This window comes from Camellia sinensis, chromosome 2 (genome assembly GCF_055761805.1).
Source record: "Camellia sinensis isolate YWXY chromosome 2, ASM5576180v1, whole genome shotgun sequence".
Lineage (NCBI taxonomy): Eukaryota > Viridiplantae > Streptophyta > Magnoliopsida > Ericales > Theaceae > Camellia > Camellia sinensis.
In genome coordinates this window covers 149,371,891-149,387,403 of record NC_138962.1, presented here as the reverse complement: position 1 = coordinate 149,387,403, position 15,513 = coordinate 149,371,891, and the positions used below count along the sequence as shown (strand labels likewise).

Sequence of the window (15,513 nt, the reverse complement as noted above, 5' to 3'; positions counted from 1 at the left end):
TGATTTTTTTATGTACTTGTGTTTAATATATTTTTGTCTCTTGATGTTAATGTGTTTTTGTTTTTGTTATATTGAAAGTGAATATAAGTTCACAAATTTCTCTGGACTTTTCTTTGTAGTCCAGAGAAAATCATATGATTGTATTACAAATGATAAGTATTACAAATTTCTCTGGACTTATATGTTGTGTTTTTATATGTTTGCACTTTTCAAAGTTTTCTGATATGTTTTCTTTGCACTTTTCATTTTTTTTTTTTTTTTGCACTATTCATGGTTCTGGACTTTTCTTTGTAGTATAGAGAAAATCATAGGTTTGTTATTATAATCCAATGAAAATGACAGAGAAAATGTTAAGCTTGTAGTTGAGTGAAAATCACCCTTGAAGTTGGTGTCTTGATCTTGATGCTTATTGGTTCTTCAAGGTAGCAACAGAGAAAATTACAGAGAAAATTACCTTGACAGAGAAAATTACCTTGTAATCCCAGAGAAAATTACAAGGTAGCAATGATTACACAACAGAGAAAATTACAAGGTAGCAACATAAACATGACAGAGAAAATTACACGACAGAGAAATTTTGAGGAAATGGTGCATTGAACAAAATAAATATGCCATAGAAAATTAGACACAAGACATAAACATAAGTTCACAAATTTCTCTGGACTTTTCTTTGTAGTCCAGAGAAAATCATATGATTGTATTACAAATGATAAGTATTACAAATTTCTCTGGACTTATATGTTGTGTTTTTATATGTTTGCACTTTTCAAAGTTTTCTGATATGTTTTCTTTGCACTTTTCATTTTTTTTTTTTTTGCACTATTCATGTTTCTGGACTTTTCTTTGTAGTATAGAGAAAATCATAGGTTTGTTATTATAATCCAATGAAAATGACAGAGAAAATGTTAAGCTTGTAGTTGAGTGAAAATCACCCTTGAAGTTGGTGTCTTGATCTTGATGCTTATTGGTTCTTCAAGGTAGCAACAGAGAAAATTACAGAGAAAATTACCTTGACAGAGAAAATTACCTTGTAATCCCAGAGAAAATTACAAGGTAGCATTGAACAAAATAAATATGCCATAGAAAATTAGACACAAGACATAAACATAATGTGGCCAGAGAAAATTATAAATGCTGCCAAAGAAAATTAGACACACAAGTAAGAAAAGTAATTTGGCCAGAGAAAATTATAAATGCCAGAGAAAATTAGCCACACCAATAGAGTAGTAGCAAGCCAGAGAAATTTACAAAAACAAGAACACAAGAAGCTTCAATAAGAAGCCCCAAATGTACAGAAAGCAGTTCAATTTTGACAGTTGGAAGGAAAGCAACCCATCATCAGTTGGAAGCAAAGAAATTCTGGACTTCGCAGGAATTTCTCTGGATTCAACCCAGAGAAATTTCAAATTTCTCTGGTCCAGAATTTCTCTGGAACGATAAAACTCTGATTTTATCAATTTGTCATTGGTTTTGCTGCTGCTGATTCAATCACAATTTCCTGCACAAACAAATTAATAGTTCTTCTATGAGTTTGTGATAGATTTTCTTTAAACTTAATGGTATGAATTTCTCTGGGTTGAATCCAGAGAAAATTCAAATTTCTCTGGGTTAAATCCAGAGAAAATTCAAATTTCTCTGGATTACTTTAAGCCTTCCTCTACTGCTGCCTCTTCCTCAAGCTTCTTTTTCCAATATTCTTCAAGTAGGGGTCCAAATATTGCTTTTCCAGAAAAAACTCCAATTCTACTAAACCCAAAAAATCAAAAGACGTTATATTCAACACTCAGAGAAATTTTGAACCTGAAGATGTTATATTCAACACTGGATATATATATATATATATATATATATATATATATATATATATATATATATATATATATATATATATATGTGCTGACATTGTATATATATATATGTATGTATCATATATATATATATGTTTGCAACCATAGATAAGATAACCAAGAGTGACTGTTTGATTATGGTTGCAAATGGTCTTAATTGATTAATTATCATATATATACTAGTCAAGACAGTAAGCAACAAATTGTATATATATATATATATATATATATGTATGTATCATATATATATACATCTATTAAATTTTTTTGAAAAGAAAAAATAATAATGCATACATGTCGAAGAAGATCTGGAGTCGAGAATCGAAGCTCTGATCAATGACTTGAGACCAATACTCGTAAAGCTCATCTCTGCTGATCTTGTCAACATTCAACTCATTTGAAGATGAACAGACGTAGGGTATTTTGGTCCAAGAAATTGATAAAATGCGTGGGTATTTTGGTTAGGGACCTGAGGCAGTATTACATTTTTTAATGTCCTTTATGCAGAAAATTGTTATTATTAGGGAGCTTAAAAAAAAAACCCCATAATTATACTACTAAAAAAGTAAGATTCTTTAAAATGAACTATTATTTTAATAACAATGCTATAGACTCCCAAAAAAACATTACTCCACAATTGCACTCAATTGTGATTGATCCAGAAAAAAAAAAAAAAAAAAAAAAAAAAAAAAAAAAATGATTAATCTATATCATTTTAGAGGACATGATTCTCAACTTTGAAAGTTCCAAGTATTTTTTTATTTTTATTTTAAAACAGAGAAAATATTAAACTATACTCATGGAGCACTTCTCATTTGTCAACATTTGCATAAAGGGAAAGGTTTAAAAAGAAGAATCTAAGGCCAAGTTTGGGAACATCCCAAAAAGTCAAAAAGTTACTCAAAAAATTAAAAAGTTATCACTATTCACTAAAAGTCAACAATTACAGCTTTACAACTCACAATTCTAATTTTCTCCTACAAATTAATTTTTACAATTTTTTATTACACATTTTTTCATAAAAAGTCAAAAAGTTAACCCAAACATTCATATTTTTAACCTCAATTTTTTAGTTTAAAAAGACAAAAAGTACACTTATTTAGTCTTCCCAAACTTTGCCTAAAACAAAGCCATAGTGGTGGTGGGGGGTGATCACGTGGGGACGCATGTGTTGGAATGCGGAATACTTATCGGAGTTCACGTGCATAGCCCCCAATTCTGATGCCCCAGCCACGTGTCAATGATTGGAGAAGTGATAGGACACGTGTCGTTATCCTACCTTTACAGCACCTCTCCATTCACGTTTTGTCTCCCGTTGACGTGACACACCCAATCTTAAATTAATATATTTTTTAACTTTTTTATAAAAAAAATAAAATATGAGATGAGTTTGAAATGATGTGATAGAGAAATGATTTGACTCAAATAAGAATTGATGTGATTCAAATAAGATGATGTGCTAAAATAGTATGTGTTATTTTAACCCATGCCAAACAACTACTTAATTCATATATTATTATAATTTTTATAATTTTAATTACTTAATTTGATCATAAATTTATAATTTTATTTTAATTTAATCAAATTAATTACAATTTTTACTATTTTTTTCATAAAAAATACACACATAAATTACTTGTATCATATTATTAAAGAAAAAAAATATAAACTTTCTCAACACATTCAGTTAATCAAATTATTTTTCATTCAAAACACTATAAACTTTATTAGTTTGACTAATTGATATAAAATCTAAAATTAATTATCAAAATTAAACCACTCAAAAATGCTAGAGATCTCAAAAATTTTATTAAAATTTTTACCAAATGTCTCACATGGGTGTGAGACTCACATGATATGGTCCTACATCCATGTGAGACATTTGGTCAAAATTTTGTTAGAACTTTTAGGGTCTCTAGTATTACTATAAACTAATTGAAAGTGTAGAAACTAAAATGACAGAAGCAACAAAATATAAGGACTACTAGCTAATTTACCCTAATATTTATGTTAAGATTACGGGCAAATTACGTACATAATCTCTGTATTTTGATCTTTGTTATAATTTAGTCTCTACAATTTTAATATACTCGATTTTGACCCTAAATTTATGGTTTTGTCGCAATCTAGTCAAATTGTTTATAGTTATTTACATTTTTTTAACAAACAATATGCACATAAGTGTAGTCCGACTTTTTCGTGCCCCCTTTCGGAAGCTCGAAATAAGCCTTACAGTTCGGACTCCGCGGTTCTGAATATAATCTCACAAGTGCAATGTAAACTTGATAAACACCAAAGAGTCCAAATCGACAAATCTTTTGGAAAATCAATTTTGAATCAAATTGCCAAAAATAGACTGCTTTGCCAGACACAGAGTCGCCACCTAAATATTTTATTTTGAAAAAATTTAGGAAACCCATGACTCGTGCCAAAGGCTACGTGCCTGTCATCACCAAAGTTGTCTCGGCTTGGGAACTTAGGTACGAGAGGGGAAGGTCATGAATTGAACACCCCTACTCACCCGATCAAAGATCGACCTCTACTAATCATGATATGATTTTTATCAACATTATATGCTCTTGTTCAGCTTTATTAGGCTAGCATTACTATGTGATGCACACACACACACAAGTATAGACTAAATCGCAAGAATTGGAACATTTTGATTCATGTTTGTTTTGAAAATTGTTTCGAAATATATATCACTTGAAAAAGTGATTGCATATGAACATTACTCAAATTATTCCAATTCAAGCAATAAGCCTTCATTCACAAGCATTCAAACAGTTTATCAATTAAGTATTTAGCCTCATAGCAAGCATGCTAGACATGGCAACATTTACATACATGCAGTATGCTAAAACAAGTAAAGACTCACCTAGTACTCCAAGCCAAGTTATACAAAAGAGTTCGAAAAATGCATGATTCATAACTTATGCAATTATGACTAATGCAACACATTTAATATGCAATTACTAGGCTCGGCTACTAATATGGCATATGAGTTGACCCCCTGTGCCTTTTTGAACAGCTTTTCTAGCTTGTTGACTTTGAGCGCGGTTGGATCAACCTCGAATTCGAACGGTGCCTCGGTTTGATACACCAGGGCTTTGGAAGTTTGTGCCGGGATGGTTCTGTTTGGACTGGGAAAACCGGAACATCCTTAGTTTGTGGATCTTGAGCAGTGGCAGCATTAGCAGTGGTATCGGGCATAGGGATAGCCGCGGTGGGTACATGTGATGAAGAGGTCGCTGCTGGTTGTGGTTGTTATTGCTATAGCCTAGTTATAACCTCGGCCTGACGGGTCGTAACCTCGGCCTGACGAGTCGCGTCATGCTGGAGGGAGTCAGTTGTTTGCTGTAGATAGAGTAATACTTCCTCCAGATTTGTCGGAGGCTAAGCCAAAATAGGGGCAGATGCCCGAGATGAGCTGAGCAAAGGTAATCTAACTGGTGAGTATCGGAACAGTGGAACTGGTGAACCCTGTATGGCCCTCCTTCGTCTCACCACTGGCGAAAGTGAAACAAACACTAGCTGCCTCTGAACTAAATTTTCGCCCTAATAAAGCCTATCGACACGAGTCTAGAGTACTTGGGGGATATCAAAGCCTTCTAAAGTTGCGGTTCTAGGCCTACCTTGCAAAAGAGAAAACAGACAGCACTTCAGCCCAATTTCACTATAATAGATATGATCATAGCTGAATGAATGTACTCCCCGTTGCATTCTGCCCCAAAATAGATACTAACTGTGCAACTGATATGCACATTCTTGTATAGTTTCACTGTAAAGAACATACTTGTTAAAGAGAGCCAAAACACGCCTATGAGGGGGTAGGGCTACCATGTCCTAGTTTCGTTAGGAACTAGGTTTCATTATTCAAGCAAAGTGGTTTCATGCAATCTTGCATTCGGGTAAGCATCCTGTCCTAGTTTGGAACAGTCTCTATGGCTTTTGATATGCAACTAGGCCAACTGGTCAAAAGGGGACGTTAGCAAGACTACCTAATACACCTTTCGCACCTAACACCAAGAAGTGAATGGAGGATTAAACGGTACAGTGGTAGTCCAAATCCAAGGGTTGTGTTCCCATCATGGCAGAACCCGCGACTGATCAGCCTTTTGGCAAGCTTTTAGACAAGCCTCCAGTAAACCGTCCAAGAATAACAGATGGAAAACACATTGACTTAGGCGCACCAATACAAATGCAATGCAAAGAAACATATAAGTGTAGATAAAATTTCATATCATGAATTTCAAGTCAAGTTCTCTAAATTCCCCAGTAGAGTCGCCAGAAACAGTAGCTCGACTATTTCGCGCCCTCTTTCGGAAGCTCAAAATAAGCCCTACAATTCGGACATCAAATCTCAAAAGTGCAATGTGAAATTGATAAATACCAAAGAGTCCAAATTTGACAAATCTTTTGGAAAAACGATTTTGAATCAAATTGCCAAAAATAGACTGTTTTGCCAGACACAGAGTCGCCACATAAATATTTTATTTTGGGAAAATTTAGGAAACGCATGACTCATGCCAAAGGCCACGTGTCCGTCATCACCAAAGTTGCCTCGGCTCGGGAACTTAGGTACGAGAGGGGAAGGTCCTGAATTGAGCACCCCCGCTCGTCCGATCAAAAATCGGCATCTACTAATCATGATATAATTTTTTATCAACATTATATGCTCTTGTTCCGATTTACAAGGCTAGCATTACTATGTGATGTGCACACACACAAGTATAGACTAAATCGCAAGAAATTGGAACATTTTGATTCATGTTTGTTTTGAAAATTGTTTCGAAATATGTACCACTTGAAAAAGTGATCGCATATGAACATTACTCAAATTATTCCAATTCAAGCAATAATTCTTCTTCCACAGGCATTCAAGCAGTTTATCAATTAGGCATTTAGCCTCATGGCAAGCATGCTATACATGGCAACATTCACATATATGAGGTATGCTAAAACAAGTAAAGGCTCTCTTAGTACTCCAATCTAAGATAAACAGAAAAGTTAGAAAAAATGCATGATTTCTAACTTATGCAATTATGACTAATGCAACACATGTAATATGTAATTACTAGGCTCGGCTACTAATCAGGGATATGAGTTGACTCCCTGTGCCTTTTTGAACAACTTTTCTCGCGTATTGACTTTGAGCGCGATTAGATCAACCTCGAATTCGAACGGTGCCACGGTTTGATACACCGGGGCTCTAGAAGTTTGTACCGGGATGGGTTCTGTTTGGACTGGGAAAACCGAAGCATCCTCAGTTTGTGGATCTTGAGCAGTGGCAGCATTAGTTGTGGCCGGCCATAGGGATAGCCGCGGTGGGTACATGTGATGCAGCGGCCGCTGCTGGCTGTGGTTGCTATTGCTGTAGCCTAGTTATAACCTCGGCCTGACAGGTTGCATCATGCTGGAAGGAGTCAACTTTTTGCTGTAGATAGAGTAATAATTCCTCCAGATTTGTCGGAGGCTGAGCCATGATAGAGGTAGATGCCCGAGATGAGCTGAACAAAGGTAATCTAACAGGTGAATGTTAGAATGATGGAACTGGTGAACCTTGTATGGCCCTCTTTCGTCTCGCCATTGGCGAAAGTGAAACAAACACTGGCTGCCTCTGAACTAAATTTTCGACCTGATAAAGTCTATTGACACGAGTCCAGAGTACTTAGGGGATATCAGAGCCTTCTGAAGCTACGGTTCCAGGCCTACCTTGCAAAAAAGAAAACAGATAGTACCTCAGCGCAATTTCACTATAATAGATATGATCACAGCTGAATGAATGTACTCCCCACTGCATTCTACCCCAAAATAGATACCAACTGTGCAACTGATATGCACATTGCTGTGCAGTTTCACTGTAAATCACATACCCATTAAAGAGAGCCAAAACACCCCCATGAGGGGGTAGAGTTACCCTGTCCTAGTTTCGTCAGGAACTAGGTTTCACTATTCAAGCAAAGTGGTTTCATGCAATCCTGCATTCGGGTAAGCATCCTGTCTTAGTTTAGAATAATCTCTATGGCTTTCGATATGCAACTTGGCCAACTAGTCAAAAGGGGACCTCAACAAGACTACCTAATATACCTCTCGTACCTAACACCGAGAAGTGAAAGGAGGATCAAACAGTACAGCGGTAGTCCAGATCCAAGGGTTGTGTTTTCATCGTGGCAGAGTCCGCGACCGGTCATCCTTTTGGCAAGCTTTTAGACAAGCCTCCAACAAACCGTCCAGGAATAGCAGATGGCAAACACAATGACTTAGGCGCACTAATACAAATGCAATGCAAAGAAACATATAAGTGTAGATAAAATTTCATATCATGAATTTCAAGTCAAGTTCTCTAAATTCTCCAGCAGAGTCGCCAGAAACTGTAACTCGACTTTTTCACGCCCTATTTCGGATGCTCGAAATAATCCTTACAATTCGGACATCTAATCTCACAAGTGCAATGTGAAATTGATAACACTAAAGAGTCCAAATCCGGCAAATCTTTTAAAAAATCAATTTTGAATCAAATTGCCAAAAATGGACTGCTTTGCTAGACACAGAGTCGCCACCTAAATATTTTCTAGCTTATTGACTTTGAGCGCGGTTGGATCAACCTCGAATTCAAACGGTGTCTCGATTTGATACACCAAGGCTCTAGAAGTTTGTACCATGATGGGTTCTGTTTGGATTGGGAAAACCGAAACATCCTCAGTTTGTGGATCTTGAGCAGTGACAGCATTAGCTATGGTACCGGGCATAGGGATAGCTGTGGTGGGTACATGTGATGTAGAGGCCGCTGCTAGCTGTGGTTACTGTTGTTGTAGCCTAGTTATAACCTCGGCCTGACAGGTTGTATCATGCTGGAATAAGTCAACTGTTCGTTGTAGATAAAGTAATAATTCCTCCAGATTTGTCGGAGGTTTAGCCATGATAGGAGTAGATGCCTGAGATGAGCTGAACAAAGGTAATCTAATTGGTGAATGTCGAAATAATGGAACTGGTGAACCCTGTATAGCCCTCCTTCGTCTCACCAATGGCGAAAGTGAAGCAAACACTGGCTGCATATGAACTAAATTTCTGACCTGATAAAATCTATCGACACGAGTCCAGAGTACTTGGGGGATATCAAAGCCTTCTGAAGCTACAGTTCCAGGCCTACCTTGCAAAAGAGAAAACAAACAGCGCCTCAACCCGATTTCACTAGAGTAGATATGATCACAGCTGAATAAATGTACTCCCTGCTGCATTCTACCCCAAAATAGATACCAATTGTGCAACTGATATGCACATTCCTATACAATTTCACAGTAAAGCACATACCAGTTAAAGAGAGATCATAACCAGCCAGTAATTAAGAGATTACCTACGGCCTCAAACCTGAATAAAACATATTTCAACAGAGTTAAGGGGCCAAAACGGAAGCAAACTTAAAAATTCTGCCCATAGAGCTGTGATTATATGGCACATCATAACATTTCACATATGTATATTAATGACCCACATAAAAAGAAAGTCCATATATGATTTTGTCCATACAGGAACATTCTAGTCACAGTTAGCCAAACCAAAAGCTTATGTATAAAAGTGGTGCAACATGTTCACCAAGATAACAAAAGAGTAAACCAAAAGAAACAAAGCAGTGTCTCGTGCGTGAGACATTCGGGCTGACTTCACAAAACTTGACTCCTCTTATGTCTTTCACTGGGGCTGGGTTTGGACATCTCTTTGCTCACCTACACACACATAAATGAGAGTGAGCGATAGCCTAGTGAATAATATCAAAATAAAGAAGTACATAACTGAAATTTATAGCAGTCATATCATACGGCCTTGGGCCCATTCATAATTGGATCTAATATATATCAAACGGCCTCAGGCCCAAACATATCAAACGGCCTCAGCCCCATTCCGTTCTTATCAACCGGCCTTTGGCCTATTCATTCATATCAAACGGCCTCTAGCCCAATCATTCATATCAAATGGCCTTTGGCCCAATCATTCATGTCAAACAACCTTTGTCCCATTCATTCATGTCAAATGGCCTCTGGCATTCATGTCAAACAGCCTCTGGCCTATCCATTCATGTCAAACGACCTTTGGCTCAATCATTCTTGTCAAACGGCCTTTGGCCCAATCATTTATATCAAACGGCCCCTGGCCCATTCATTCATTTCGATACTCGTATCCATGTATGTGTCATATTCATGATTGTAATCACATTCGTATTCGATTAGTCTTGTGTAAAAGACTGTCATTCAAACTATTCATCCATAATTCAAAATGAAAACCCATAAGGCTTACATAGAAGTAACGTTGTGAAAAATAACATACTTTAACATATCTTTATTAAGACATTACTCATAGTGATCTGCCGGATGATTTGCCATTGTGCTTGACCCTACATATTTCATAAACATAATGGGTAACAAGCGATTCAATCCATTCTTAATTCATATATCCTTCTTAAGCTTCTTCCTTATCTTTTTTAATTCATTTATAATGCTCAATGCGTGCCTAAGAGTGCTTAGAAATGAAAGAAAACAAAAAAAGAATCACACAACACATTTTTTAAAATTCTTGAAACAGGGCTCTTCGCTCGAGCGCAGCTTTGGTCGATCGAGCAGACTGCCTATATGGGTTAAGGTCATAACCGACCAGTAATTAAGAGATTACCTATGGCCTCAAACCTGATTAAAACATATTTCAACAAAGTTAAGGGGCCAAAATGGAAGCAAACTTAAAAATTATGTCCATAGAACTGTGCTTACATGGCATATCATAACATTTCACATATGTATATTAATGACCCACACAAAAAGAAAGACCATATATGATTTTGTCCATACAAGAACGTTCTAGTCACAGTCAGCCAAACCAAAAGCTTATGTATAAAAGTGGTGCAACATGTTCACCAAGCTAACAAAAGAGTAAACCAAAAGAAACAAAGCAGTGTCTTGTGCGTGAGACATTCGGGCTGACTTCACAAAACTTGACTCCTCTCATGTCTTTCACGGGGGCAGGGTTTGGACATCTCTTTGCTCACCTATACATACATAAATGAGAGTGAGTGATAGCCCAGTAAATAATATCAAAATAAAGGAGTACATAACTGAAATTTATAGCAGTCATATCATACGGCCTTGGGCTCAATCATAATTAGATCTAATATATATCAAACGGCCTCAGGCCCAAACATATCAAACGGCCTCAGGCCCATTTCGTTCTTATCAACCGGCCTTTGGCCCATTCATTCATATCAAACGGCCTCTAGCCCAATCATTCATATCAAATGGCCTTTGGCCCAATCATTCATGTCAAACGGCCTTTGGCCCATTCATTCATGTCAAATGGCCTCTTGCCTATTCATTCATGTCAAACGGCCTTTGGCCCAATCATTCATTTCCATACTCGTATCCATGTGTGTGTCATACTCATGATTGTAATCACATTCGTATTCGATTAGTCTTGTGTAAAAGACTGTCATTCAAACTATTCATCAATAATTCAAATTACAAACCCATAAGGCTCACATAGAAGTAACGTTGTGAAAAATAACGTACTTTAACATATCTTTATTAAGACATTACTCACAGTGGTCTGCCGGATGATTTGCCCTTGTGCTTGACCCTACACATTTCATAAACATAATGGGTCACAAGCGATTCAATCCGTTCTTAATTCGTATATCCTTCTTAGGCTTCTTCCTTATCTTTTTTAATTCATTTATAATGCTCAATGCGTGCCTAAGAGTGCTTAAAAATGAAAGAGAACGGAAAACAAATCATACAACACATTTTTTAAAATTCCTGAAACAGAGCTCTCTGCTCGAGCGTAGCTTTGGTCGCTCGAGCGGACCCCCCCTTTGGTTTGCAAAAGTACTGGTTGCCTCATTTTAGTGCTCGAACGTGACTTCGGACGCTCGAGCTGAGAGTCACAACAGGTGACTAGGCGCTCGAGCGTGACTCTTCCCGCTCGAACGGCACCTTCCCCAGCTCGAGCGGACCCGTCGAATTCTGGAATTTCCAGAATTGTTCTTGAAGCTCAAGCTTGATGTTCAGAGGGTCAAAGTTCATGTTTTTGGTACAAAATCATAGAAAAATATTATATAGCATGAGAATGTAGGTTATTTAAGACCAATTGTCCAAAACCATGATCTAATTCCCAAATCAATCAACATTTCTCTTAGTATGGTCAATGCTTATGCATTCAAACTTCATACAAGCTTCATATCTTCACAAATCTTTTATGCATGTCAATTATTGACTCCAATTCCATTTTAAATGGCACAAATGGTGTTCAAAATCATGGAATCTATTAGAATTATGCATGCATGTATGATTTGGTGCTCAATTTATCATATTCAACATGCATCATGCTTGATTATGAAAATCCATGGCAATTGTATCCATGCATGTGCATATAGACTTCAATCTCATCATAATCGATTCAATTCATGCCCTTGATTACCACTTAATTTTGAATTCACAAAATTACAAACTCAAACTCTTAAATTTATGCACAACTACTCACCTAGGACCTCCAATCTCCCAAATTCTAGCCAATTTCTTGAGTGTAGCTTCTAGATTCACAAACTTTGAGCCAATTTCACAATTCTTCCTCTTTCTCTCTCTAGAACCAGCCCCCTCTCTCTCTCTCTCTAGAGTATATAACCAGATTTTGAGCTCAAAAAGGGAGAGTTTTAAGTGTGTTTGGCCTATATATATAGGCTTGCCTAATCAAGTTGATTAAGACTAAGTAATGATGCCCTAATTTAATCGTTCTGAATCTAATTATTTTGATTCGAATAAATTTTTAATCAAATTTCACCGTAGGCTCTAAAAATTACGCCAATCATAATGGCGTAGTCAATTTCAGTTTCTGTGGCTGATAAGGCCTTTAATTTTTAGTTTACAACAGCAAGTTGAACATATTTTCCTACGGTGAACATATAGATATTCAAAATTGCATATAATTATGTAATTATCACTCAAATCATATTAAGCACACAATCATAATTATGATCAATTAGCATAACACGGGATAAAGTTATCACACAACTGGTCAAAAGGGGACCTCAGCAAGACTACCTAATATATCTCTCGCACCTAACACCGAGAAGTGAAAGGAGGATCAAACGGTACAACGGTAGTCCAGATCCAAGGGGTGTGTTCCCATCGTGGTAGAGCTCGCGACCGGTCAGCCTTTTGGCAAGCTTTTAGACAAGCCTCCAGCAAACCGTCCAGGAATAGCAGATGGCAAACACATTGACTTAGGCACACCAATACAAATGCAATGCAAAGAAACATATAAGTGTAGATAAAATTTTATATCATGAATTTCAAGTCAAGTTCTCTAAATTCCCTAGCAGAGTCGCCAGAAACTGTAGCTCGACTTTTTCGCACCCCCTTTCAGAAGCTCGAAATAAGCCCTACAATTCGGACATCTAATCTCACAAGTACAATGTGAAATTGATAAACACCAAAGAGTCCAAATCCGACAAATCTTTTGGAAAATTGATTTTGAATTAAATTGCCAAAAATGGACTGTTTTGCCAGACATAGAGTCGCCACCTAAATATTTTATTTTGAAAAAGTTTAGGAAACCCATGACTCGTGCCAAAGGCCATGTGTCCGTCATCACCAAAGTTTCCTCAGCTCGGGAACTTAGGTACGAGAGGGGAAGGTCATGAATTGAGCACCCCCGCTCGCCCGATCAAAAATTGGCATCTACTAATCATGATATGATTTTTATAAACATTATATGCTCTTGTTTTGATTTATTAGGCTAGAATTACTATGTGATGCGCGCATATACAAGTATAGACTAAATCGCAAGAATTGGAACATTTTGATTCATGTTTGTTTTGAAAATTGTTTTGAAATATGTACCACTTGAAAAAGTGATCGCAAATGAACATTACTCAAATTATTCCAATTCAAGCAATAAGCCTTCATCCACAGGCATTCAAACAGTTTATCAATTAGGCATTTAGCCTCATGGCAAGCATGCTAGACATGGTAACATTCACATACATGCAGTATGCTAAAACAAGTAAAGACTCACCTAGTACTCCAAGCCAAGATAAACAAAAGAGTTAGAAAAAATGCATGATTCCTAACTTATGCAATTATGAGTAATGCAACACATGTAATATGCAATTACTAGGCTCGGTTACTAATATGGCATATGAGTTGACCCCCTGTGCCTTTTTGAATAGCTTTTCTAGCTTGTTGACTTTGAGCGCGGTTGGATTAACCTCGAATTCGAACGGTGCCTTGGTTTGATACACCGGGGCTCTGAAAGTTTGTGCCAGGATGGTTCTATTTGAACTGGGAAAATCGGAACATCCTTAGTTTGTGGATCATTAGCAGTGGCCCATTAGTTGTGGTACTAGACATTGGGATAGCTACGGTAGGTACATGTGATGCAGAGGCTGGTGCTAGCTGAGGTTGTTGTTGCTGTAGCCTAGTTATAACCTCGGCCTGATGGGTCGCGTCATGCTGAAGAGAGTCAATTGTTTGCTGTAGATGGAGTAATAATTCCTCCAAATTTGTCGGAGGCTGAGCCATGATAGGGGCAGATGCCTGAGATGAGCTGAGCAAAGGTAATCTAACTAGTGAGTATCGGAACAATGGAACTGGTGAACCCTGTATGGCCCTCATTCGTCTCACCACTGGCGAAAATGAAACAAACACTGGCTGCCTCTGAACTAAATTTTCGCCCTAATAAAGCCTATCGACACGAGTCTAGAGTACTTGGCGGATATCAAAGCCTTCTAAAGTTGCGGTTCCAGGCCTACCTTGCAAAAGAGAAAACAGATAGCACTTCAGCCCAATTTCACTATAATAGATATGATCACAGCTGAATGAATGTACTCCCCGTTGCATTCTGCCCCAAAATAGATACCAACTGTGCAATTGATATGCACATTCCTGTACAGTTTCCCTGTAAAGCACAAACCTGTTAAAGAGAGCCAAAACACCCCCATGAGGGGGTAGGGTTACCCTGTCCTAGTTTCGACAAGAACTAGATTTCACTATTCAAGCAAAGTGGTTTCACGCAATCCTGCATTCGGGTAAGCATCCTGTCCTAGTTTGGAACAGTCTCTATGGCTTTCGAAATGTAACTGGGCCAACTAGTCAAAAAGGGACCTCAGCAAGACTACCTAATATACCTCTCGCACCTAACACCGAGAAGTGAAAGGGTGATCAAACGGTACAACGGTAGTCCAGATCCAAGGGTTGTGTTTCCATCGTGGCAGAGCCCGCGACCGGTCAGCCTTTTGGCAAGCTTTTAGACAAGCCTCCAGCAAATCTCTAAGAATAAAAGATGGCAAACACAGTGACTTAGGCGCACCAATACAAATGCAATGCAAAGAAACATATAAATGTAGATAAAATTTCATATCATGAATTTCAAGTCATGTTCTCTAAATTCCCCAGTAGAGTCGCCAGAAACAGTAGCTTGACTTTTTCGCAGCCTCTTTCGGATGCTCGAAATAATCCCTACAATTCGAACATCTAATCTCACAAGTGCAATGTGATATTGATAAACACCAAAGAGTCCAAATCCGACAAATCTTTTGAAAAATCGATTTTGAATCAAATCGCCAAAAATGGACTGCTTTACTAGACACAGAGTTGCCATCTAAATATTTTCTGGCTTATTGACT

At 37.4% G+C, this 15,513-nt stretch overlaps 1 long non-coding RNA gene across 1 annotated transcript; it reads right to left on the bottom strand.

The window, feature by feature from the left end:
* Window positions 1-227: 227 nt before the first annotated feature.
* LOC145820382 (uncharacterized) lies at window positions 228-2,376 on the bottom strand. The gene is made up of 2 exons (XR_014361799.1): window positions 2,142-2,376; window positions 228-1,498 (listed from the first exon to the last, which is right to left on the bottom strand). It is a non-coding gene; the product is annotated as an uncharacterized LOC145820382 (long non-coding RNA).
* Between the last annotated feature and the right edge of the window lie 13,137 nt (window positions 2,377-15,513).